Genomic DNA, 27,127 nt, shown 5'->3' on the forward strand with positions numbered 1-27,127 from the left:
ACAAACACGGAGAACCTGAGTTCAGATCCCAAACACTAATGGAATGTGGGCGTGGGAGCTTGTGCCTATAACCACAAATGCAGGGGCAGATCTCACTTCGAGGACCTTTAAAACTCTGCTGTAGCCTCTTTAACTTGCCTTCATTCTACAACCCATATAGATATGTCTGCTGTGTGCCATGAGAACATTATGAGAGCTAATGTTCTTAATTAGTGTTAGAAAGAAGAACCTACATCATCTTGATCAGGATGCCCAGATAGGTGGATTTAATGATAACTGACCTCACGGAAGCCTCTAAACTCTGTGAATTTACTGTTATTTATAAATTCTGTCATTGAGGAAATGACATACACACATACACACCAGACCACATACACCAAGGTAGGGAGCAATAGAGATGCTAAATGTTGAATGCTGGCCTCCATATGCACATACATGAATGAGCACATATGAACACATACATGTGGACACACATATATACAGCACACACAAACATACACACACAAAATATGTACTGAGATATTTGCAAATATGACGGTTAACTTTGGCCCTATCTACAAGACTCTGCTTCTACTATACCTTCAGTAGTTCTCATTGTTACTCAGGGCTTGAAGATTCACAGGTCAAAGGTCAATGGGAATAAGTTCTCATGCAAGATTATACACATCACAAGTGCAGTAAGAATCTCCTAGAACACAGGCTGGGGTGTTTTCCATAGTCTACCAGGCCTCTCTTTGCCTCAGTTAGGGATATTATATCGTGAGAATTGTAATTGGATTCAGTAAGGAGTCCTTGGGGTGGGGTGATGTTTCTGGTTGGAGGAACCTTCCATTGGTTCACCGCAAATCAGTAGTGGCCTTTGACTCCCATGGTAGGACAGCATTGACAATAACTCACTATGTAAGCCATTGTGAATGGGTCTCTGGGCCAAGTGAATGTTGGAAGAAAGATGGATAATGCATCCCCAGTGTACTTGCTTGGATGCAAATTCCAATGGTGGCCAGATCACAGGAAACCCCTGGCCTTGGGAGGTTCCATCCAGCCTGACTGGTGGCCTGTTTGCCTATAAGAAACTTGGGAAAAGAGTTCTTGGCATCTGGAAACACTTGCCAGTTGATGTGGAGGAGTTTGGATCATAATCTAGTGGCATGCACCGTATGGGGGAGTTTCTCATTCCCTGATTTGTGAGAATTCATGTTGCTAAGAGAAACCTCATTGATTTGTAAAGTATAAGACCCAGAGTAATGGGAGAGAGAATATGTCCTCTTTATACATTCTCTCTCTCTCTCTCTCTCTCTCTCTCTCTCTCTCTCTCTCTCTCTCTCTCACACACACACACACACACACACACACACACACACACACACACACACACACACTCTGCTTACAGTTTTCACGTCTGACTGGAGCCTCCATCACTCAAAGTGCCTATAGCTTTTGCAGCACTCTCTCTAGCTGTGCTCCGTCGTCTGCAAAGAATAGGCAGAACAGAAAAAGGACATGCCTCTCCAGCAGTGAGCTTCTGAGCCAGTGGAAAGCCCTTACACCGTGGCTTCTGAGTGTTCATTATCTTTCTGATTTTAAACATAGACGTGCATTGGTCCATGTTGTACCCATGCCTTTGAAGACAGCTTGATAGAATGGTGGCCATTGAAACTGTCATTGAAAGTCATGGACTCCAGCCCAATATCTGCCTCTTCGCTATATTACCTTCTCTAAGAGCAAAGGGATGCATAAAAAAACTCACTCCTATGACCAGCCACAGCAGAACATGTTTGTAATCTCAGCACACAGGAGGCTGAGGCAGGACCATCTGGAACTCAGTCATATAATGAATTTGGGGTTAGCCTGGGCTCAACAACAAACAAACACAGCAAACAGAAGACAATTAGAATAGTTTGTCACCAGCAGTATGACCTTGGGTGAGTCACTTAATCTCTCTGAGCTCTGGCTTTCCCATTTGTAGGATGACAACACCTCTTTGCTGTGCTGTGAGAACTAACAACAGTAAAGCATAAACAGTGCTTAATACAGCTGGAGGGATGGCTCAGCAGTTAAGAGCATTGGCTGTTTTTTTCAGAGGTCCTGAGTTCAACTCCCAGCACCCACATAGTAGCTCACAACCACCTGTAATGGGATCTGATGCCTTCTTCAACCATTCGAGTATATATGCAAATGGAGATCTCATATACATAAATAAATACATCTTTTTTTAAAAAAGAATTGCTCAATACAAGAGTCAGTATAAGTTCTGAGGGTAAGTGATCAGGTGTTGTTGAAGACTCCAGAGACGACACTAAAGAGCATACTTTCATTATTACCCTGAGGGAATGACCTGGCTGATAATTTAAAGGAGATGACATTAGGTCTCCAGTAACCCACATGGACTGTGTTCTAGAATTGCTTTTCCTTCTACTCTGGGAAAAACAAACATTGCCTGGGTCCAAGCAACGCAAACCAGACCGTTTGCAACAATGTTGATACTGTCGTGTAGTCACCAATAGTATCCTGCTCACAGAAAAGCAGAGAAATTTACAATATGATACAATAACCCTGGAGAGATTGAGAGGAATGAAACATAAAAACACAACTTTAAGCAAGGGCAGAAAGACTCAGTGGTAGGGTGCTTCTCTGATGATCCGGTCCCAGTTCCCTGAACGGAACAACAAAAACCTAATTACGCATTCTAGTCCTCCTCTCAGTCCACCAGCCTAGGGGAGGGATTATTCTGCCTATCTACAGAAGAGGCAGATTCTGAACCAGAAAGACAGACGGGAGCCCCGTGCTGGACCTTACAGGACTGTGGAATATCTCTGAGTTCAGTGAGAGCCTGCACGGGTTTTGGAGAGTGTTGTGTCTGACCTCCATTTTGAGATGGCTATTAGCAGGGTGTGTGGGGAGGGGGACAGCTGAAGTGAAACCACAGAAGTGGAATGAGGGGGTGGGGGGGTGACACTGCAGTGGACATGCATGCCAGAGATGACAGCAACGCTGAAGGGGAGAGCCCTGGGTGGATTTGGAAGGAAGGCGAGAAGCAGCCCTTCCGGTGGGTTGGCCGAATACCGTTGGCAAGGAGAAGAGCCTCGGAGACTTCTGGGTGCCAAGTTGGGAGGTGGTGGGAGTCTTGTGAAGAACAGCCTTAGAGGAGAGTCAGACATTCCTGGGAGTTCTGTAGGATGCAGCCGTGTAAGCATTGAGCCCGCGCGTGGGCGCTTGTTTCCTCGGGGAAGAGCGCCCCATTCCCTGGCTTCTCTGGAGCATGGGGGTCACTGGCCTGCTCCTGGCCTGGAATCAATGCCTTTGGTGAGGCTCTCAAGCCCAGCCCCCTTTCACCCTGTCTGTGAGGATTCCTTCCATCAGCTTTGAGAAGCCCTGTGTTCCTTCTGTCGCCAGGGAGTAATTAATAACCCCTCTCAGAATGCTGGGCCTAGAACCAAAACCAAACAAAAGCCCCGATGTCCTCCTACCTTCTAATGTTACAGCCTTTGGGTAACTTTTTTCTTGTGCCAGTCTAAAGGGATCTTTCCACTGCCCAAGCCTGAAAGTGATCATTTTTTTTTTTTTATATTGTGCTTAGACCTCAAATAACCTTTGCCTTGTGATGGCTTCTGTCTAGATGGAACCTAGTAAAATGACAGTAATGTCAACACCAATCAGAAGGGTTTGGAGTTCCATTCCACCCAAAAGCCCTACTGATTCACATGGCTTGATCTTAAGATCATCTCAGAGGTGGGGGGTTGGGGGATGAGTGTCATCTGAAGGCAGAGGCTGTGGTAGACAGGAACGTGAATGTTTATGCTTTTAAAAACCAGCAGCGGAATAAATTAGAATTGTTGTGCCACATAGGGCACAGGAGCGGGACCGAGGATGTGAATTCAGATGCTGCGGTCAGTGTGGGTAGTTTCCTGAGAAGAGCTGAGGCAGAGCATACCCAGTAGCCGGGTCCATCCCAGGGTGTCACACCCCACACAGCATTCTCAGATGCCACTTGCAAAAGGCATCTATGGTTCAAAATGATGCTCGATTGGACAGGGCTAGGTAGGTCCTTCTGTGTACCACTTCACCTCCAAAATGGACACCCTTTTCCCTTCTGCCTGCCCCAAAGATGGACTTGGAGCTTTGATCTGCTCTAGCCTACCCGTCTCCGGTTCCAGACAGCCCCCTCCATCCATCATCCTACACTCGCTGATACTCTTTGAGGTGAGCTTCAGGTCCCGTTTCATGCTTTCTTCTCTGAGCCTACGCCCTTCCTTACCTTCCGCTAGTGAGTTTCTGCAGTTCAGAGCCGGGCCACAGAGGCAAGGGCATGGTGTTGTGAATCCTAGGTTTGGGAGTCTTGGCTGGTTGCTAGCGTCAGAGGCCTTGCCTTACAGCTCCTCATTCTCCATGGCTGTGTGTCTGGCTCAGGGCACATTACACAGCTGACTTCTGACAAACAATGAAAAGAACTAGTACCCACCCGGCAAATGACCTCCAAGCTTGTCCTTTGAGGAGCCGCTTTCCATTCTAAAGGAGGAACAGTCCTCAGAATGTTTGCATACCTCCATTCCTGACACTCTGGTACTAGCCACTCTGCCCTCTGAAGGTGACCGCACTTGTCACATCTAAGGACAAAAAGTGGGACTGTCCCTACTAGAAGTAGCCATGTGTAAGGGGAAGATGGGTGTCAAAACACTGGACAAATTATTCAACTCTTGTCATTTCTTTTTGCCTCCTAACTCCAACTATGTTCCCTGAAGACAGCTTTGAGGGCTTGCTTTCCCTGGTCACCTCACTGAGGGACCTGTGAATGCTCTGCCACAGGCGACCCTTTGAGAAAAGGCTTCTCTATGAGCATGCTTAATATTTGTCCTCTGCGTGTTTTGAGGAACAAATAACTCAGTGAAACCCTCAGGATGGGGTGGCCATGGACTTGAGAGCAGTGTGTGTGTGTGTGTGTGTGTGTGTGTGGTGTGCAAACATGCTTGTGTGTCCCTGGGGTGAGCTAGCCCCACCTTGCAGAGATAGTCCTCATTATGACACAGCCTCTGGAGGAAGCCACTCCCCCTCAGCTGTCCCTGAAAAAGGTGACCATGATCAACCCCTTATTCCTGTGCTGCTGGCCTTCCTCATTGGGGAATTTCTTCCAGCTCAATGACTCCTTCCACTGAACCGAATTTAATTATTTTATTCTTTATAAATGGAACACAGCCCCCGTCATCCCATATTCTTACCCTTGCCCCCAAATTAACTAAGTTGTCCTCATTAAGTAAGTATCTGCGGACATGGCTGTGTGTGGGAAGACATTTAGGTCTCATTCTCAGGCCCTGCTTGTTTTCAGTCTCCCAGCTCATCTCTTAAAATGGCGGAGGTTTGACAAGGCAGGGTAAGCAAGGCCTGTTCATCCCGGGACTCCTGATATTTGGGTTTTAGTCCAGTAAAATATTTCAGGGAGCATCTGAGAGAAAGTAGTGGACAATCTATTTCTTCAGAGACCACAGACAACCAGCTATGGCTAGCCCACCCTTCCTGCACTCTGTTCTTGGTTTCAGGGTCTGGGCAGGCAGGGCCAGCAGACTTTCACAGTGGGGGTAGGTATGTGAAGAGGGTACAGTTTTGAAATCCAGACCCCTCATGGTTCCTAAGTGACTGTCAGAAGTCCTGAGGCACCGTTAAAATCTGCACTGGCCACCAGCATCTCCTCACGATGCCGTGTGTTGGACACAGCAGCAATCAACTAAACTCAGGAAACCCTACATAACTCGGTAGCTGACAGAGAGCACTGGGTGGCAAGACAGATGGACTGACAATACTGACAGGACCTGTCTGATGTTTTCAGGGTGGAGAGGTGGGGAGGGAGAGTGGGAAGGGTTTTTGGGAGTGGGATGGCTATCCTCAGGTCTGTTCTTCAGTCTTGTGAATATGAGTGTCTGCTTGCTCACTGGAGGCTTGGGACTGGCATTGTCTGTCTCTGGGAGGAGCTGCCACGAATGAATACCACATGTCCCCAGCAATGCCCGGGTGATACTTAGTTACCTGCTTTACCTCTGGGCCCAGATCTCCCCTCGTATTTTTCCCAGAGTCATTGTGACAAATTGTCATGGACTGAGTGTCGTAAGAGACAAAGTGAGTGAGTTGCTTTCAGCAAGCAGCAAACATTTAGCGTTTGCTCTTCCCATGATCCTCACTGGGCCATCATTCATTCATAATTATCATCATTTTTGATAACTTACATTGAGATTTCCCAAACAACATCTAAAATAACCCCCTGCCCCGTGGAATGTCTCAGAAAATGAGACCTCTGCTAACATGTTCAACCATTTTCTTCTTATCTCACACGCTCCACTGTACGGATAAGTTTTGACTCTGGCTATTCTATCAGTCTGACCAGGACCACCAACTTGACCCTGACCACAGCCTCCAGGGTCTGCTCCATTGTCCCCTTAGTGGGATGCCCTTCATGTTCTGACAGGTGTGGGTGGTATCTCTGGGATTAGATAGCTTGAATCTGAGCAGCTAACAAGGTAGTAATTCTGGTTGCAACCATACTCCATAGCCTCTTTCACAGTCACACAGATCACGGTAGGTGATCATGTGCCCATGTCCTGTTTCCGAGTGAGTGCTGACCCCACCAGGAGGGATGGAGAACTCATTTAGCATTCACACCAGGACAAGATCCCAAACTGGTTCTTGAATAGACATAAAGATGGAAGGATAGAAAATGCAGCCAGGTTCTGATCAATGGTCCAAGCTCTGTGAAGGTTGGGGATGGGGGTATATGGTGGCATACACCGCTAATCCAAGCGCTCAGGAAGCAGAGGCAGGAAGAGCTCCTATAAACTTGAGGTCAGCTTGTTCTCCATGGTAAGTTCTAGACTAGCCCGGGCTGTGTAGTGAGACCCTGTATCAAAATAAAACTAAAGTGAAATCAATTGAAAACAAGGAGTAAGGCAGATTGGAGATCACAAACATCTGTGTCACTTCTGGGACACAAGGTTAGCACACCTAGACACCTGGCCATGTCATGGGCGTGTCCAAGAAGAGATGAGTCTTTTTTTTTTAATTTTTGTCCATCTTTATTAAATTGGGTTTACATTTACATTTACATTTCAAATGTTATTCCCTTTCCTGGTCTCCAGGCCAACATCCCCCTAATCCCGTGCTCTCCTCCCCATCCTCCCTCCATTACCACCCTCTCCCCAACAATCACGTTCACTGGGGGTGCAGCCTTGGCAGAACCAAGGGCTTCCCCTTCCACTGGTGCTCTTACTAGGATATTCATTGCTACCTATGAGGTCGGAGCCCAGGGTCAGTCCATGTATAGTCTTTAGGTAGTGGCTTAGTCCCTGGAAGCTCTGGAGATGAGTCTTAATAGACAGTGTATATGCCTATGGGAGGATAAAAGAACTTAAGTCCAATTCAGTCATTGCCCTTGTTAAACTCTCCATTTGTTTCTTGTGTCACTCAGAGTAGAAGCTGAAGTTCTCCACTCCCCCACCCAAGGTTACCACAAGCAGCCACCATCATCACTCCGCTGTGGCCCCCTGGGCCGTAGTCAGTCCTGGAGTGCAGCATACCCGCCCTTGCCTTTGCACTAGCTCTTTCTCAACAGAAACATCCTCCCCCCAGCTCTCGCTATGGGCTTCTGCCCCAGAATTCAGTTCTGCCTAAAAGATGGCCTTCGTGATTTATAGGCAGTCATTGGTCGCTAAGAGAAAAGACCTTACAGGGCCTCACCACACTCTGGGTCTCTGTGGATAGAGAGACATTTTCTTCAGTGGTGTAGACACTGGTTAGGTGCTTGTGTTCCTGTGGTTAACCCCTCACTCGTGAGTCTGTGAGCAACTGTAAAGGATCTCACTGGGTCACGAAACAAGTACGGAAGCGGAGAGGGGGTTATTTGGGATGAAGTAGAAAATCATCAGGCGTGGGTAGAAAATAAGGAAATATGAGACTCATGGAATCAAAGTACATTGTATATATAATATATGTTATATAATATATGTTATATATTATATAAAATATATAGTATATGTAATATACATATAATATATATTAATATATATAATATACATATACTATATGTATATGTATAATGTACATATACATATATATACATATGTATTGTTACAAGTATGTATTATTATATGTAATTAGTGTAGGTTAATAAGAATAAGTAATAGAAAATGCCTGCCTTAAAGCAGCCCTTCTTGATCACTAGAGGATCAGGTACTAAAGCACCCATGAATCTCTTCCAAGCACACATCATAACTGACATTTGATACTTATTTGCTTGTTCAGTTATCTGCTTTATCTGCATCTCTAAGACTCTACCAAGGGAAGGGGTTTGTGTTGATAGCTTTGGAGCCCCTGGCATGTATTGTGATCACAGTAGATATTTCATAGCTACAGAAATCATTAAGAGCCAGGCTCTGGCTTTGCACGAATTACCTCATACTTCCCAGTACTCTGATGATGTCCGTGAGGTCCCCATCTGTCAAAAGCTCAGAACAAATAAATCCCCTCTGACTACCAACTAGTAAGGGTTAGCAGCAGCTTCTGCACCAACTAGTATTCTTCCAGAACCTTCTCTAACCCATCGACTGCCAGGAGGTAGAAACAAAGGCATGTGTGGGAGAGATTTGAAGATGGAGACACACCCACAGACACATCCCAGGTCGAGGGAAGCTGTGTCCAGGGCTCTAAGCAAACCCTCTCATACTCATTTCTGTCTGCTCCCTGCTTAGATTTTAGAGAATAAGGATCTGCATTGCCTTCCTAGACAAGGCAATGTGCGGGAGTGAGAATCACCCGTGAGGCAGCACTTCATAGCTCAGCCACCAGCAAACTGTGGTGCTCCAGGCTACCCCAAATATGGCAGTGTATGTATCTTTTGTTCCCAGAAGAGGCAGGTCTATCTTTGTGCCTACAGTGGCATATTGATGGAAATCAAGTATCTCAACGTCAGATGACACGAGCTCTGGACTCGTTTTCTCTTCCATTCTATCACCAAAACACCTGTGGCAGCAAATAGTAATAGTGACTTATTTCCTTTACCTTAGCTGGCATGTTCCCAGAGTTCTTTACTTATATCTGGTTTCCCCAAGTTCCTCCTTGGAAAAATTAGCCCCAATTACTACTACGCACAGAGGTGTTCAATAACTTTGCCAAGACACACAGCTACAATCAGATGGAGCTAGAGGGAGAAGGCAGGCTTCCTTCTGAGGACCAGTCGTAACCGGCTCTTATTGTGACTCTCAGTTTTATAAATTTGGGGGAATGTTCTTGATCACACTTCCCAGCCTGAAACGCCTATGCTTCTTGAGACTGAGAATGTGGTAGGAGTTTTGAGTCATTGGTGTGAATGAAGGAACGTAGACCAGGCTGAGCCAGGCACAGCTGGGGTTACTAGGCAGAAAGGTCTGAGCTGCAGCTCCCTCTGATCAAGTTCTTGCCTGGGTCTTCCTGTGCTACAGTTTGCAACTTCCCATCTGTCTAAGGCTTGCAGAGCCCTGTGCCTGCTTCCCCTCTAAGCACTGCTCTGTATAGGAAAAAGAAACCCAGAGTTTCTTGACGGCGGCCTCACATCTTTCCTTCCTTCATTCAGAGTCCTGTGCATGCAGCCAGGGTTGCTAGCCCTTTATAGACAAGCAAACAGAGATCTGGCTTGGAAAGGGTGGTCTGAAGGTCACGCCTCTTCCTACCCGCTATGACTCTCCCTAGGCCCAGGGCTTTTTCTATGTCACTTGGAGAATCCCGGCCTTCTGTTCCCTTCACCTCCTCCCACTTTTGTCACACCTCTATGGGTATAAAGACACTATGACAATAGCTGTCCTTCTCTAAGCAAATCCGTGTGCCAGAAATTGTGCTGAGGACGCTCCCTCCTGGATTTCCTTCTGATCCTTGCTATACCCCTTTGGGATACATAGCATCTGGGTACCCATTTTATGCAGCGGGTATGTGAGGCCCCCAGCCCTCATTTATACAAAAATCACACAGCTGAGAGTTAGCAAGACCAACCTGACGGGTGCCATCTGGGATTCTTAGTCCTATAGAAGAATGTCTGGATTCCGTGGTGTGACACCACGTGTGCACTGCCTGTGCTAGGCTCCCACTTCATGACTGGCTGCTCTCCTTCCCCACCCTCTGTCAGCCTTGCTGTGCTTGCTCAGCCACGTCCTTCCTCTGGAACTGGGGGTTCACAAAGCTCGGCTGACACTGGCCTCACTCATCTTCCAAGTACCGGGCAAGCCCCACCCTCTCCACACAACCTCCTCTACCCAACTTCTCCCTTCCTTTCATTCTGCCTGGGGCAACCTCTGTACCTGTCAAATAATGTCACCAGGTCCTTGATGTATTTCATACATCTGAGAGATGTGGGACAGTATGGGAGAAAGGCAGCTAAAGGCAAAACGGCAAAGAACATGGCCCTTCCCAAGGGCCTTCTGATTCCCTTTAGCTTTATTTATTTACATGTTTATTTATGTCTGTTTATTCTTGAGACAGGGTTTCTCTGTGTAGCCCTGGATGTCCTGGAACTCTGTAGACCAGGCTGGCCTAGAAACCACAAAGATCCACCTGCCTCTGCCTCCTGAGTCCTGGGATTAAAGGAGTGCAGCACCACGACCTGGCCCTTTTTGCCACATGGTGCCATACCAACAAAACATGTTTGTTTTGTTGAGATGTGAGCCATGAGCAACTAGTTTGAGACTCCTGGGGGCTCTCTGAGGCCCCGTGTGTTCCTCGGCCTTGTCAGTGTTTAGATGGGGGAAGGAGGGAAGCTCTTCACTGGCAATTTGGCTTCATAGAAATCAGCTTTTTGTATCATTGAGCCCATGAAGGAGGTCTTAACAATTCAAATCATGGGCTATCCTGTCAGATAAATTCAAGTTTTATGAGAATCTTAGCCACTTATTTCCAGAAAGATCAGAGGGTCTATAAGTTCCCAGAGCCTCACATCAAATTGGGGACAATAATGCCATTCACACAGGGTTCGTGGGTTTAGCCAGGTTAGTGCACACAGTGCCAGGCAAACAAGGAGCCTTCACCAGATGTACCAAGCTAGACCTCTAGGGGATTCTGGAAATCCAGTGGTGATAATATACAGCACTTTTCTTCCTCTTCCTCGTTCTTTCTCCTCCTCCTCCTTTTTAGAGAACATGCAAAGCAGTGAGTTTCTTTAAGGCATTTTCCTACATATGTCCTGCTTGTCCGCCCATACCTTTGTTCCGTTTCTGTTAGTCCAGTTCCTCCCCTTAGTTAGCCTCCTCTGATTTCTGTCATATATATTCTGTTATCCTTCTCTTGCTCCTCATTCCCTTAAGATGTCTCACTAACCACATAATCTCTACTTTCTCTCTCTCTCTCTCTCTCTCTCTCTCTCTCACACACACACACACACACACACAGGCACACATATACAAAGGCACACACACATATATACACACAGGCACACACACACAGGCACACACACACACACATATATACACACAGGCATACACACACACATATATACACACAGGCACACACACACACAGGCACACACACACACACACACATATATACACACAGGCACACACACACACTCACACATCCATCATATACATTTAAATCTAGATTCCCCAAATGAGAGAAAGCATACAGTATTTACTTTTCGTGGCCTGGCTTATTTCATTTAGCACAGTGACCTTCAGCACAATTCATTCCCCTGAAAAATGATATAATTGTGTTCTTTGTAACTGGGTAAGATTCCATTGTGTACACATGCCACATTTTCATTATCCAAGATGTGGGCATCTAGACTGATTCCACATTTGAATTGTCAATGGTGTAGACTTAAAAGTCAGTGTGTACATATGGTGTCTATATCTTGGGTGGGGAATACATTCAGGAGGGGACAGCTGGGTCACATGCTAATTCTGTCTTGAACTTTCTGAGGAGGCACCATACTAATTTGCTTAGTGGCTCCACCAGTTCATGTTCTCGTCAGCAGAATGCAAGGGTTCTGTGTTCCCAACATTGTCACCAAGATATATGGCTTTTTTAATAGACATAGCCATTCTGACTACAGGGAGATAGAATCCCAAAGCAGTTTGCATTTTCCTGATGGATAAGGAGGTTGTGTGTCTGATTTTTGTTTTCTCGAGTATTTATTAGCTATTCGTATTTCTTCTTTCGAGAACTGCCCATTCCGTTGAACAGCCCACTTATTGACTGAATGATTGGCGTGTTCTTAGTTTTTAATTTTTGGAGATGGAAAAGTCCTAGACAGACCTTAGATATTAATGCCCTGTTGGATATATAGTTGGCAAAGACTTTCTCCCATTCTGCATGTAAGTTGTCTCCTCGCTCTTCCATTGCTTCCTTTCCAGAGCTTCCGTCCTCGGGCACCGATTGTTCCTCGAATGACAGACAAGCAGCAAGCCACTGTTTAGGCAACGAACAAAATTGGGGAAATGCTACATGATGCAGGAAAAGTAAATGGATAGTAAGACAAGGGTCTAGGGGAGGAAGTTAGGAGATTAGGAAATTCTTACTGGGGAGATGACTTTGCCCAGAAGTTAATAGTGATACAAGCCTGTAAGTGTGAGGGCCTGGTGGTAGGCACACTTGGCATCCAGCATTGCTATATGTGGTGTTTGCTGTGATTAGTACAAATGGTCTCCTCCTCTGAGTCTGCCACCCTCGGGGACAAGACTGCTACACGGCTCTCCTGCCTATAACAGGACTGAGGTGCAAATCATGGCTGAATGGTATTTCAAAATCGAGCAGCTGAACCAGGGTTGGAGAGGCCTAGGGAGGGTGTTGGAGCAGAAATGATGACCAAGGGAGGGGGAGGAGGACAAGAGAGGAGCTAGCCCTCCGGGACAGAGAAATTTTGAGCAAGAATCTGGTATCTGAGGGACACTGGAATCTTAGGACAACCCAGGCAAGGAGGTCCAAGTGCCATTTGAATGACATCAGTGTTGGCTGACAAAGGCAGCCTCCATTGTCACCGCAGGGTGGGCAGGTTGTCAGTTCAAGAGAATGTTCTCCCCACTCAAGATGTACGGCCTTGGGCAGAAATCCAGTGTGTGAGTCACTACCAGATGTATGTCTTGTCAGGGAAAGCTGTGTCCACAGAGAAACTACTCATGGGTTCCCAGAAACTTCCTGAGGATGGGACAAGGGGTCCCTGTGAAGAAGATGGGCAGGGAAGGGGGAGGTCCTAGGCTGGTGACCTGATCTGGTACTGTCAGGATCTATCACTAAGACCCTGAGGTACAGAGAGCTGTATCACTAGAGCCTCTGAGGGTCAGCTGCTTCCTCTCCCTCCTCCTCCTCTCCTCTCCTCTCCCTCCTCTCCTCTCCTCTCCTCTCCTCTCCTCTCCTCTCCTCTCCTCTCCTCATGTCATGGCTGTAGTCTCTTGAACTTCTCAAAGTCCACAGAGTACATGAGGAGGAGGAGGAAAAAATCATCATACCACCTTGCCATCATACCATAACTGGGTTCAATTCCAAGGACTTACCCTAATGAAGCCTGTGTAGCCCTTAATTCCCTCATCTACAGAGGAGACAAGATGGGAGCTCTCCAAGGTTCCACCCAGCTAGGTCGGTCATCGAGGACCTCTCTTCCTGAACCTCCTTGTTGGTGGCGAGAACTGAAACCTAGTTTGAATAGACTTTGTCAGAACCAATCAGATATACCCAAGGCTGGAGCTCCAGCCCTGACCAGGTCTGCACATCTTCACTTCATTCAGATAGCCTCCCTCCTCTCTTCCACCTAGTCCTGAGGTGAACTCTTCCCTACTCCCTTCCTGCAAGTCTCTCCTACAGATGTGGAAGTTCGGTCACCACAGAAATGACCTTTCCACCTAGGGAGAGTGGATCTTAACCAAGATAGGAAACCCCAGAGGCAGTGCCATTAGGAAGTAAGACCTCCTTCAACCAACTCTCATGTTTGAATCCTGTGAGTCCTTTAATTCAGAATAAATGGTAACCCTACCACAAAGCCCTTGTCGACATCCTAACCAGAATTTTCACCTTGGTAGGTCCTCCCGTGCCATTTCATGATCCCACAGTGGGTGCTTCCCCTCCTCTATTCATGCATAGATTCTAGCTTCTCTAAGCTCATTGAAAGCAAGAACCAAGCCGCACTTGAGTGCACATGCGCGTGTGCACACAACAAACACACACACACACCAGCTTCCTCTTCCACACCTGAAGTGGTGTTTGTGCCTCAAGTGTTGAAGAGGTATTTCTGGAGTAAATCTTTCTTCTGTGCAGGATTCCGCCCTTTTAGAAGAAATGGTGGGGTATGTAAGATCGCCTGTGAGCCCCACCCCTGGAACACTGTGGGACCTGGGGGAGTTATTAACACTCAGATGCCTCAGTGTCCTCATTTGTAAGTTAGAGTTAATCATAGCACCTGCCTGAGCAGCCATGATGCCGTAATGAGTCACGCAGGGGAAGTGCCTCTTTCCGTGGCCAGCATATGCTTGATAACATCTGTGAAGTTGCTCAGTTTGGGGTGGTCCTTGATACAGAATTTTATTTCCGTTTTTCCGTTGCCTAGAAGCTCAAGTTTGACATTGGTTTGCTGCCAAATCTTTTCCCGTCCCTGCATTCGATTTCCTACAGTTACTATGTGTATACACTTGTCTATGTGCAGTGTGCCCCCAGTTACACTCCGGCCAAAGCAAGGCCGGGGAAATGGGGGTGGGGCGGATAAGGCCTTGAGTCTTCAGTTTAACTTCGCACCAGTTTGGGGCAAGCCACCACAACAAGCACTCTCTACTCAATTCATGCGACTGGACAAAAGTGGACTGTGTTATGGAGACAGTGAGTCTCCAGTCTTGAGTCAGCATTTTGTGATCTGGTGCGAGTACACACACACACACACACACACACACACACACACACACACACACACACACACTTTTTTTAAATGAGTTTAGTGAGTATCATTTATGAGTGCAAAGTGAAAATTTCTGGCAATTTTATTTTGACCCTGAAGGCAAGTAATATTTAAGCTATTTAATAAAGGGCTGGAAATAAAGTACAGCTAGGGGAAAGCCCACAGGTAGTTGCTTTCTCTTATCCCTACCTACTCCATCAATCACTCAGAGGACAATAGAATTTCCGTGGGTTTATCTGATAGCCTCTGGAAATCCAGATTTTTGTTAAATGTGCTCAGGAGAAGGGAGGCAGACTCAGCATTTGTGAGGTACTGCGAGATGGTCAGTGCCATGGGTTCACACAGCAGCTAGGATGGTGTGAGGGGCAGAATAATTATAATCGCAAGCCTAATTATAATAGTATTTAATCTCCATCCTATTCAGCCTTACAAATGACAAAATAAAATAAACCTTGTCTCAGCCACAAAGCTCTTGAATAAAAGACACCATCTGTCAGTCTCTAGGCAGGAGTGTACCATCTCCGTGGACCAAGGACATCAGGGTCCACAGCTAGAAGGTAGACAGCTATACACACTCTGACGTGATGCCTGCAAGTCCTAGCCTGTCATCATGTCCTAGGGGACCTGCACTCCAGCCTCCTCCACTGTCCATGTTTGACTCTTGTTTCTTGGAGATTATGGAAAAATTCCCAGATGATGCTGTCTCTGACGGAGCTGTTTGTTTAAAGAAAGAAACCACTGCCAGCCCACCGTTGTGTCTTTTGCAAAGGTTCAAGGTTCTTATGGCTTCCCAGCCTTGACGCAGGGCTGGGAGCTGTAATCAGGGGTGTTTTCACCACACCCCACACCCCACACCCACACACCTGCCAACAGCTACAGTGGAGCCAGGATCCCCCGGGCCAGACAAAAGGAGGCTCTAGCAAGAATTCTTCTCTACCTAAATCAGACAGCAATGTGGTTGCTCGATCTGAAGATTTCAGAATTCAGGGCAGGGCTTCTCAAATTATGGGGCACCCAGATACAGAGGAGACAGATTTCCATTCAACAGACTTCTGACTAACCCTGAGCCTGGGCCAGATACAGAATCCAAGTCATTGGTGGCCTCTCTTCTCTCCCAGGTGAAGATTCAACTCACTGAAAGGCTTTCAAGACCCAGAGAACTCCCACCCTCTTCTGCAGCCCTCTCCACCACAACCACTTGGGTTACTACCTTCCGGGCATTGGGGAAATCATGTCTGTCCCACCATAGGCACCCACCCCCTCCTTTACACAACTTTCCCCGTCTCCATCTCCTCCCTGTCTGCTGCCTGTCTCTTGGGACTCACCTCAGTCTGTGCTGGCCTCATGTGCCCTCCTTGCAAGCTTGGCACAGTTGAATGATGCTAGGATTAGCACAATAACAGCTTTGATGTCTTTGTCCCCGTTCTGGTAAAGCCAGGGTTCACTTTATCCACAGCTTGGCCTGTAATCTGTGCCCCTGTAAGGAGGTGGAGAAATAATGAAGAAACAGCTTGAGAAAAACAGTTGTAGCCCTCCCTGGCGCTCAGGATATCAAGTGTTGACAAGGCTGATGAAGAGGAAGTCCTTTCTCCCTCTTTCACTGCGGGCATGCGTGTGTGTATGTTCATGTTTTTGCAGGAGCACCTATACATGTGTGCATACATGCATATGCACATGTCTGTGGAGGCCAGAAGTCAGCCTGTAGTATAAGCAGTTCAGTATCATCCTCCTGTTTTTAAGATAGGGATTTTTGAGTCTCACAGGTTAAGCTAATGAACCCTAAAAATCTTCCTATCTCCCCAAGGCTAAGATTACAAGCACCACAATACATAGCTTTCCCCCCTTTTACTCAGGCATGCATATATGTATGTATGTATGTGTGTATATATATATATATATATATATGAATGATATATATGATGTGTACACATGTTCCATATATGTAGATACATGTACAAACATGGGTATGAGCATGTGTGTGTATGTGGAGGCCTGAGCTTGATAATCAGGAAGCTTTCTACATCATTCATTGAGGCAGGGTCCATTGGTTAAATCCAGAGCTGGATTTAATACACTTACCCCAGAGACCCTGTCTTCTACGGCTGGAATCTCAGACCTGCCATGTGTAGCCAGCGTCCACTTGGGTTCTGGGGACCGGATGTCTGACTGAGGTGGGATATCACCTGGGCAGGTGACTGTGGTCACACACTTGTAGGCCAGGGAGTGGTAACCAAGCTGAGGCTCCACAGAAGCAGTGCGTGGCCCTCTGTCTTCTTAAGTCTCTCACCCCTTCTCCCGGCTGTAGTCTGTGGGTCTGGCCAGAGCCCAGAGCTTCCTCTTCTGTTCCATGCCCCTCCATCTGATGCTATTACCGCAGGGTACAATGACATACGTGTGAGAGTGGTTTCTTACAGTACATGTTTGCTGTGTGAACATGGAATGAGCTATATTCGAGGAAGACATCCTAGGAGAGGGTGTCTCGCGTTTATAAACCTTTAAAGTAGCCCCTGTCTTTTTTTTAAGGTATGTACAGTTCATGTAATACCTTTGGGGTTTTTTTTTTTAATTTTTACTTAATGTGCATTGGTGTTTTACCTGTATGTATGTGTGTGTGTGTGAGGGTGTCAGATCCTCTGGAACTGGAGACAGTTGTAAGTTGCCATGTGGGTGCTGGGAATTGAACCCGGGTTCCCTGGAAAAGCAGCCAGTACTCTGAGCATCTGAGCCATCTCTCCAGCCCCAGTTTTTAAAGTACCAAGCAGCTTAACAAGATTAGACCAGGCCCAGAGGAAAATGGTGAGCCATAGAAGTTCTGCCTGCATTTCTTTTTCCTCAGTGACATTTTACTTCTTAGGACCAGTGTGGTCGTAGGCCAGAAAGAGAGGAAACGGGCATATTTGGAGACTAAGGATGCTACAGAGCCAGTCATCCATAGTCTCCTGTTGTGCTCTGCCGTTCATACACAGAGCTGTGGGCTCCACTGGGCATACGCTAAGGTCGTCCTCACCATTGCTATCCAGCATCCCTCCCACACGGGAGGAGGAGGTAGCTATGTGCATAGCCCTCCAAGCTCCTCAGAAAGAAGAGATAACTGAAGACAAAGAAGGGGTCATGCAAGAGCAGCAGGACTGGACAGGAGGCCAGTGCCTTCTGTCTCCAAGCACCACACCGTTTACCACACTGGTCAAAACCAACGGCTATCTGGAACAGCGGTTCTCAACCTGTGGGTGGCAACCCCTTTGGCAAACCACCACCATGTCCAAAAACTACTTACATTAGGATTCATAACAGCAGCAAAATTACAGTTATGAAGTAGTAACAAAAATAATTTTACGGTTGAGGGGGTCACCACAACATGAGGAACTGCATTAAAGGGTCACGGCATTAAGAAGGTTGAGAACCACTGCTCTAGAAGGATGGAGAGAGGCTGTGTAAAGCAGAACTGATTCTGTGAGCTTCTCCAGGTCTCAGAGTCCCTGCTGGTGGGACCCCAGCCAAATCACTGTGCTACTCTGTGCTCGAGTGGCTGCCTACTCGCCCGTGAACAACGACTGGTACTGTCAAAAATAAGAGGTACAAAGGCATTGCCTACCCAGTTCTATACGGTCTCCATCAGATGTCAGGGTGAGATGGAGAATTAGGGTAGGAAGGAGGACAGAATGTTTGAGAGAGTGGCCTAACCCAGCCTAGCCATAGGGCTGCCCAGAGTATAGGAGCTGGAGCTCAAAGGCATTGGTGAGTCAGAACACATGTGTGGAATTCTCATCAGTTTTCTGTCAAAGGGAGACGTAGAGGGGAAGTAGTTAGAGGATTAGGGCTAAGGAAGGGCTGAGGTTAGCAGGTTGAAGAAAAAGGACAGGTCACAGGAAATCAGGTGACTGAGCAGGTGTAGGCTTCGGCAGGGTGGAGCCGAGGTGGACAGCTTTGGAAGGTGTTCAGGGAAACCTTCTGAAGCTAGATGTGACCACGGCTGAGTCAGGGAGCTGTGTGGTATGCTATGACCACCTTTTGAGGCACTTTGCACCCCTCTGCTGGTGCTTGGTAGAGGAGAACAGGTGTGTGAACCAAGGACAGGTCTACATTGTATTGGCATGTGTCTTAACTAGAGTTTCTATTGCTGCAACAAAACACCATGACCAAAAGCAAGTTGGGGAGGAAAGGGTTTATTCAGCGTCTACTTCTACATTGCTGTTCATCACCAAAGGAGGCCAGGACAGGAACCTAAATGTAGGAACCTGAAGGCAGGAGCCGATGCAGAAGCCACAGAGAGGTGCTTACTGACGTGCATCTCATGTCTTGCTCAACCCGCTTTCTTATAGAACCCAGGATCACCAGTCCAGGGATGGCACCACCCGCCATGAGCTGGGCCTTCCCCATTGACCACTGGTTGAGAAAATGCATCTCCTGGCGGTGTTTCTTCAACTGAGGCTCCTTCCTTTTTTTCTGATGACTGTACCTTGCCTGTGTCAAGCAACCAGTCAGCACACCACGGCTCCCTCTGCCTCAGAGGAGGGTTTTAATATCCAGATAGGGTCTTGAAACCAATTCCTCATGAGAGGTGAGCCTAACTTTAAATCAAGGATGCCACCAGCTACTTGAGATTGAGAAAAGTAACAGCTGTGGGCCCCGTGAAGGCCTGAGGACACCCCAAGTACACATCCTACAGAATCAACTAAGCTCGGCTCACAAGGGCTCACAGAGGCTGAAGTGGCAATCATGGGGCCTGCATGGGTCTGAGCTAGGTCTTCTGCAAGCATGTTGTGGTGGTTTAGCTTGGGGTCTTTGAGGAACTTCTAACCCTGAGAGTGGGGCTGTCTCTGACTCTTTGGCCTGCTCTTGGGACCCTTTTCCTTCTACTGAGTTGGCTCATCCAGCCTTGATGTAAGGGTTCGTGCCTGGTCTTATTGTAGCTTGTTCTGCTTTGCTTGGGTGTTATCCCTGGGAGACCTGCTCTTTCCTAAAAGAATTGGAGGAACACGGGATGTGGGGGAGTAGAGAGGTGGGGGGGGTGGACTGAGCGGAGTGGGGGAGTAGAGGCCACAGTGGGGAGGTACAGTATGAGAGGAGGATAAAGAAACTACGTGTGGCATTCCTTCCCCGTCATGGCTAGCTATGTGCCTCAGGTCATATACCTGGACTTGGAATCAGAGAATAGCAGCCCTCACCTGCACTTCCCAAGCGTCACCGCCTGGTCTCCTTGGGGAAGGGGTGGGCTCTTCTCCAGGACAGGTCATTCATTCTGTGGGCAGGAAAGAGAGATCTGAATTCCTTAACTCGGAATCAGTCAGACACTGCGGCTCCATGGAGAAGCTTGTGATCCCCTGAGGGGAAATGGTCCAAGACCTGGGAATTTTGACATGACAGAGAAGGGGACACCCACCTCTGTATTCATGCTGCCCTCCCCCCATTCTCAGAGAGTTCTGCCTGAGGTCGACCCCACTTCAGCAGACCACTCTTCCCCAGGCCACTCTTACTAAGCATGGCCTGCCTGACTCTTCCTTTTACTCCCCCACAAATAAATGGAATAAATAAAAGGAATGCAGTTTCCAAAAGCCAGTGGAAATGGTTTGAATCCACTCCACCTCCCTCAGTGGTTCCATAGCTGCGGCAGCCAACTGTGGCTTCACTTGCTCATTTCCTCACCTGGAGATGGTCAGAGACTTCCTCCCAGGACTGAGAGAATAATAAAGCCCGTCTTACAGCCTGTGCCCGGGAGTCGCCCATGGCTCTTGTTAAAATGCAACTTCTGAATCCACAGCCGTGAGCCCGGCTTCCCAGCAAGGCTCACGTGGTGTGGGTTTGCTCTTTGCTATTCAAAGGAACACATCTGAGCAGCAAGAGTCCCGCTCAGGTGTCTCGAGAGCAAGAGTGGGGAGCGGGGCAGAGGCTCAAGGAACACTAACAGCAACCCTGATGATTCTCTTCACTGGGGTCAATAGGCGTCCCCTGTGAGAACAGAGAAACTTCAGTTCATTTGAGTTCATAAGGAAACAAGAAAAAGATGAGAGACAGACAGACAAACAGACAGAGACATGTTTGGTTTTGAGGATCCCAGCCATGGGGGGCAAAGGGAGAGAGTCCCACAGTCATAAGCAGCCCCACATGTGCTCACAAGGTACCCCCATGGGCTGGCTGCAGAGCTCTAGGGCCCAGGCCTCAACTCACCATGCACATGAGCAGAGCTCCCCCCCCAGAAGTCCCCCCAATCCCGCACACGCCCTATTCTGCCAGCTGCAGCTCTCCAGAGGAATTTTCAAAGCACACAGGTGTGTTTGGCAGGAGTCTCTTCATCCCCGTTGGGATCTTTTGCTTTAAGGACCACATTATCTTTTCTGCTTGAAGCCTGAACACTGAGCGTCCCCCTTTGCTGGGACCATGAAGAGACCCTGCACAACCCTCTGCTGGTAATGAGCAGGGAGGATTTGGGGGGACACTGAGTGAGGTTAGAGAAGCCCAACCCCTTTCCACATCCAAGCGATCTGCCTTAGGTTTCACGCTCCTAAAAATTCTTCTTTGTGCCTCAGACTGCTGACTCATCCAGAGTTGGGGTCCCCTCCCCCCACTTTTTCTTTTTGTTCCTCTTCTTTCTCTGGCTCAGAATTGCCACAAAGCCTGGAGATTGTGAAGTTGTTTTTATGAGTACCTGGGTCCTTACAGGGGTCCATTTTTCCCTTCCCACTCCATCCTAAGTTTCCCAAGGGCCCGGTCCTGCTGGGAAAGGGAGCTGGAGACCTGGTTTGCTCTGCCCTGCTTCTCACACAGAGTCTCTCTTCTTTCCAGGTCTCCATGTACTGGCTGCTCTGGGAATCCGGCTGCAAGAGTCCAAGGATGTAAGGAACTCCCAGCAGACACTGGTAAGGGATACAGCCAGTAGGCTGTGGGTGCACTTGGCCCAGGTTGATGTCCAGAAAGGGTAGGAGATGCATGCGAAAGCCAACCATGCAACTCTGTTTCCATCCACCCGCACCTGGACACAGCACAGAGCCAAGCTTCCAGGTGTAAACCTCCCAGAATGCGCTGGCTTCCTGCCAGGGCTTCCCTAGAAGCCATGAGCCTGCAGGTGGCTGGCACTCCCCTCTCTGCACAGATGACAGCAGCTCAGGTCAGGGACATATTTTTAGAGTTATGTTCAGGAAAAAAAAAATTGTCTTAGAACAGAGTGTGTAGCACCTGGCTTAGCTAATAGGCAAAGCCGCCCTAAAGTAGCCGTGATAAGAACTCGGGAGGGGGTGGGGGGTGACTGTTGATGATTTAGCCTAAGCAAAACTCCCTGACAAGAGATACTGCACAAATGCAGTGAAAAACTTGGGCCAGTAGTGAGTTCCCCTGTCAATAGCAGAATTTAAGGAGTGGCTGGGCAAATGCGCATGGAAAATACTGAAGTGGGAAGCTTTGGTAAAGCAGTGTTTTTCAGGCTGTTCTGTGATAATCTAGAACCTTTGAGGGGCGGGATGTATAGGAAGAGGGTGGAGGCTAAGGATAAGACCAGTGGCCACTGCAGAGACTACTGAGTAAGGAGACCTTGCGTCTTTCCTGTGCCCCAGTGTCACCACTGATACCAGGCAGCCCATGTGCACATCTGCCATCCTAAACACCTGGCTTACACGATAAATGTAAGAGTACACAAAGCATGATGGGAGGCTTTCTGGGGAAAGGATCAGCAGGGGCCCCCTCCCATAGCAGGGCTACCCAAAGAACTTCCTGCTGGTCACACCATCAGATTTGGTCTAAGATCCTAAGTGCACAGAGTGGAAGAAAAGGCCTGGGGAGCATGTAAAAAAAGGGGGGGGTGGGAAGTGTCACCCTGCCCAGTTTACAGGCGGAATAAGGAAATACGTGGGTAAGACCCAAGTAGGTAGATGCCAGAGAATCTGAAATGGACTTTACCCAGAAGTTTGGGTCCTTTGGCAGGGGCAAGACTTATCCCGCACACCCGGGTGACCAAACCTCTACCTGCTGGACAGGAGAGAAGCTGGACTCCAGACCCAAAGGAGGACGTTAGGCAGGAGTGAGTCCAAGGTCAGGGCAGAGTACGAGTGACCAGCCTCTGTACCCTCAAGTTTGCGCTGGGAAGTCCTGGACACTATCTGGGGACAGAAAGTGGAGAGGAAAGAAGGGAAAGCAGAGGAAGTGGGCTGGACAGTGACTCCAAGTCATGACCCATGACATCCTTACAGCTTAAGCTGAGCTGAGAGGTCAACTGTCCTTGCATGCACAGGCCCTGGCACAGAGTAGGTGCTCAGCAAATGGTGGTCAAATAAAGTGGTGATGGGGAAAACACGGAGAGAGTATCTGTGCAGAAGGGCGTGCCCTAGAGTGGACTGCCACGTTCAAGCCTGGCTCTCCACTAGCTTCGTGGCCTTGGGCAAGTTGCTGGCCTGTCTATGCTTGAGTCTCCTTATCTGATAAATGGGGGCAGGGTCATAAGGATTCAGTGATTGGTATAAAGCTACCTGTCCCTGTTCCAGGGCACAGCAAGGATCTCATCACGGTCACACAACCATCCAGGTGTCATGTGAGTCAGAGGTAAAGCCGGGGCTATAGGCCGAGGCTCTGCTGTAGCTGTACGGTGGAACCAGGGTGTCTACACTCACTCTGAGGTCATTCTCCAAGTGGAGATGCTGTGTATGGCCTACTGGGTGTGCATCTTCCCTGCTGTCTCCTTCCTATGGCCCTTCCTGTTTCTGATCCTGCTCCAAAGTCAGTTACCAGCTGCTGGCCCCAGGGAACATGGTATGTGGTTCAGTGTCCAATTCCTTCCTCCTCCCTCTTACCATCTAAGAGTCTTGATTGGCTTCATTTTCTCTGCCAGTTAAAGAATTAAAAGGCAAGGGGAGAGATCTTGGGCGCAGCAGAGAAAACCTAAGACACAACAGAGAAAACAGCCAATAAAGGCTTTTTTGAGGTAGGGCCATGCAGAGAACAGGACTCTACAGAAATCAGTCTCTCCTTGAGAACTTTTAAAAAAAAAATCTTTGAGGGTATATCTATCTGTCTATCTATCTATCTATCCATCCATCTATTTATCTATCTCATCTTTGTCTCTCTGTATGTCTTTCTCTCAAACTCTCTCTGGATACCTTCAACCCACTTTTTTGGGTAGAGAAAGGGAAGCCTTATGTCTCCTTTTACTTTATCTTCATTTTTCCTGTATTTCTTCACAAGGCAGTACAGCAGTGACCAACAATGTCTCTCTCTGTGTGTAGAAATATGAGCTAAAAATGTATGCCTGTGTTTATAACTACAAAACAAAACCCAAAGGCTTAACTCTTCTATGGAAATTGTGTATGGGTCCATTTTCAGTTGCTATAACAAAAAAATCTGAATCTGGATAATGTACAAAGATAAGAGGTTTATTTAGCTCATGGTTTTAGAGTCTAGAAGTCCAAGATCAAGTACCCTAACCCATATGGCCTCTTGGTGGATGTTAGAAGCATGTGTGGAAGAGACATAAGACAAGACATTAGGCTTGTTTCCCTTGCGTTGTCTTACTCTCGCTAGAACTAATAAAGGCCCTGAAAGAACTAGTCTCCTCCAATGGCACTCCCGATGACCTAATCACCTTCATTAAGCCACACCTTTTAAAAGGCCTGCTTTGTCAACAGTGCGATCCTGGAGCCCAGCCTTCTAGTACCTGAATGTTTGGTAGATACCCTCCCTCACCAGACTGTGATATACAGCCACCATCTGGCCCCATCCAAGGAGAACATACTGACCTCAGAAAACACCGGGGCAGTGGCCAGGACCCACTGGGCTCTTTCAAATATGGACGCACCTTGAAATAGTCCTTCTGTGGTATCTTCGATGACTTTTGCAGCCAGAGCTGTGGTGCCCATAGCAAAAACAGGCCAGCGGAAGATTGGGTGGTTGGGATTTGAGGCTGCTATTTGTCATACTCACCTGTCCTCAGACACAAAGCCAACACAGCTATGGTCCTCTGACGTAGGTGGGAGCACAGATTTGGAAGAGCGAGTCACTCCTCACAGTACACAGAGCTAGGATTTGACCCAGGCAGCCTGCTTCAAAGCTTCTTTACTTTGCCTCTCTGTTGCTGCCACTTGCTCTCCCTGTGAGCAAAAGAAGCAGTGCCCCCACCCCTGATTTGCTTTCCTGGCTCTTTTCCTCCAAGTTTCTGGCAAAACTCCTTCCCACTATAAAAGGGCAAATGAAAAACAGAAGATCTGTCAGAAACTGCTCTAACACAAACAGCTAGAGTTGATTTTCCAGCATTCTTTCATCCATCCATCCATCCATCCATCCATCCATCCATCCATCCATCAACAAGCACAACTCAGCCCAGGACCTCATGACAGCCTGCATCTTTGGCACCAGCAGCTGCAAAAGTTCCTGGATCCTCTAGAGTCGTTGTCACCAGACAGCTCAAAGGGACGCTCACTGTGGAGTGCAAAGCACTTGATTAATATGCCGCAATTTGGGCAGCGCTAGGCTGTTCCAGCACCCCCACCCAACGCTGTTACCATGACGACATTATTTTAACAAACAGCTCTTTAATATTTAATGAAAATTATACTCTGACAGGCGGGGAGAACAACTACACTACAGAGGGCTTAGAAGGGTCCATGAGGACAACTTTGCACAAAGCCATCAGTCCCCTGATCCCTGTAAGCTGTTTGTCACCAGAAAATGAGGGTGCTCTGGGGCCAGGAGTCACTGTGATGCCAGACATGGGTCATGCATAGCAATTGAAGCTTGTCACTTTTTTTAAATGCAGGATGTCACAACGGTTCCACGAGGACAGGGTAGCGTGATAGCATTATTAAATTCTGTTTTCTACACCAAGCTGCTGAACCCACCCCCACCCCCCCATCTCATCTGGGGCTGCTGAGAGCCTTGTCTGCTTCCTGTGCCTTGAGTCAGGCTGAATTGTAAGACAGCATGTGCAGAGCCCAGAGTGTGCATGCCAGGCAGAGAATCAGCCTCCTCGTCAAGGCACCATCTGTCCAACCCAGCTGATTCAGTAGCAGAAGGCGCAGAGATTAGGCAATCCAGGCCCTGCCTCAAAGGGGTGTGTGTCAAGACAGAAGAGACCACCACCCTCTGGCCTCCTCCATCACTGAATCAGTCTGTGTGACAGGCACTGTACTAAGCTCTTGAAGGCAAAAATCCATTCCCCTCTAAATCCACAATGAGAAAGATGGATGAATAACTGAAGTGGAGAGAACAATATGGTGGTCTCAAAGCTGAGTGTTCTTGGGTGAGTTATTTAAATTCACCGTACCTCAGTTTTCTCATCCATAAATTGGGGATATAGCACTATCTTCAAGAGGGCTGCCATGGAATTCAAAATGCAATGAATATGTGAGAAGACCTAGGGGAAAAAAAGTATTTAAAACAGTGAGATGTTCCAAGTATGAAATAAATGCTAGTCAGGACCTCCTTTTCCATGTTACCAAGATTATCACTGTAGGAACTAACATGTACCAAATGCTTACTCTACTGCATCCCCAAGGCTGAGTCTGTGAGACTACGTTATCCTCATCGTCCTCACTTAGCAAGTGAGGAGACTGAGGTGATGTGGATTCCCAGGATCTCTAGATGAAGCCTTGAAAACTCCCTAGGTAAATGGTCATGGCTACCACGGAAGCCATGCATGTCCGTGGGCAGGCTGGGATGGAAGCATGGAGGAGCCACCCGTGAGAAGAAAGAGGCCTGCAGCAGCGGACAGGGCTGTATTTGAGGGAGGAAGCATGGTCTCACTCAACTGATGAAGTAGACTTTTAGCACCAGCAGAAAGCTTGTCTTAAACAAATATAACCTGTTTATTTAGAGTATATATTAGATTTTTATTAAAGTAAATGGATTGGGAGAGGAGAGGGGAGACAGAAGGGAAGGTATAAAACTTACAGTTTTCTTTTCCTCCTCTCAGGATTTCATTGAGTGAATGACCACAAGAATGTCTGTATAGGGAGCGTAGGTGCCTGAGTGTGCGTGTGCGTGTGGGTGTGCGTGTAAAATAACAGCTCCTGGCCATCGCATCCCAGATCAAAGAGACAGCAGAGAAAGGAAAGTTCTAGTTGTGCACCAGAGTAGAGGCAAAGTCATAAAGGGATAGCATGTATCAATTTTTAAAATCCTTTCTCTGGCTACTTTGGTTATTTAACACCAGGGCATTGCTCTGTCTCAACCCATAATCCTCACTGGGGGACAGTAGGACATGTTTAGTCAGCTCCCGGGTCTGAAGGGTGAAATCAGTGGCCTCTCTGGGATGAGATGGCCTCCATATTTAATGTC

The 27,127-nt window shown here is 47.6% G+C and overlaps 1 protein-coding gene and 1 long non-coding RNA gene across 2 annotated transcripts in view; one reads left to right on the forward strand and one right to left on the reverse strand.

Annotated features, from left to right (window-relative positions):
• The window catches only part of Zhx2 (zinc fingers and homeoboxes 2), a 146,178-nt gene that overhangs the window by 48,669 nt on the left and 70,382 nt on the right, over positions 1-27,127 (forward strand). The window contains exon 2 of the mRNA XM_032915599.1: positions 21,656-21,729. The gene's annotated coding sequence lies outside the window, so the exon portion shown is untranslated. The remainder of the gene's footprint in view (positions 1-21,655; positions 21,730-27,127) is intronic.
• LOC116911654 lies at positions 12,107-16,057 on the reverse strand. The gene is made up of 2 exons (XR_004389333.1): positions 15,739-16,057; positions 12,107-12,405 (listed from the first exon to the last, which is right to left on the reverse strand). It is a non-coding gene; the product is annotated as an uncharacterized LOC116911654 (long non-coding RNA).

Source organism: Rattus rattus, chromosome 1, assembly GCF_011064425.1.
Source record: "Rattus rattus isolate New Zealand chromosome 1, Rrattus_CSIRO_v1, whole genome shotgun sequence".
Taxonomy (NCBI): Eukaryota; Metazoa; Chordata; class Mammalia; order Rodentia; family Muridae; genus Rattus; species Rattus rattus.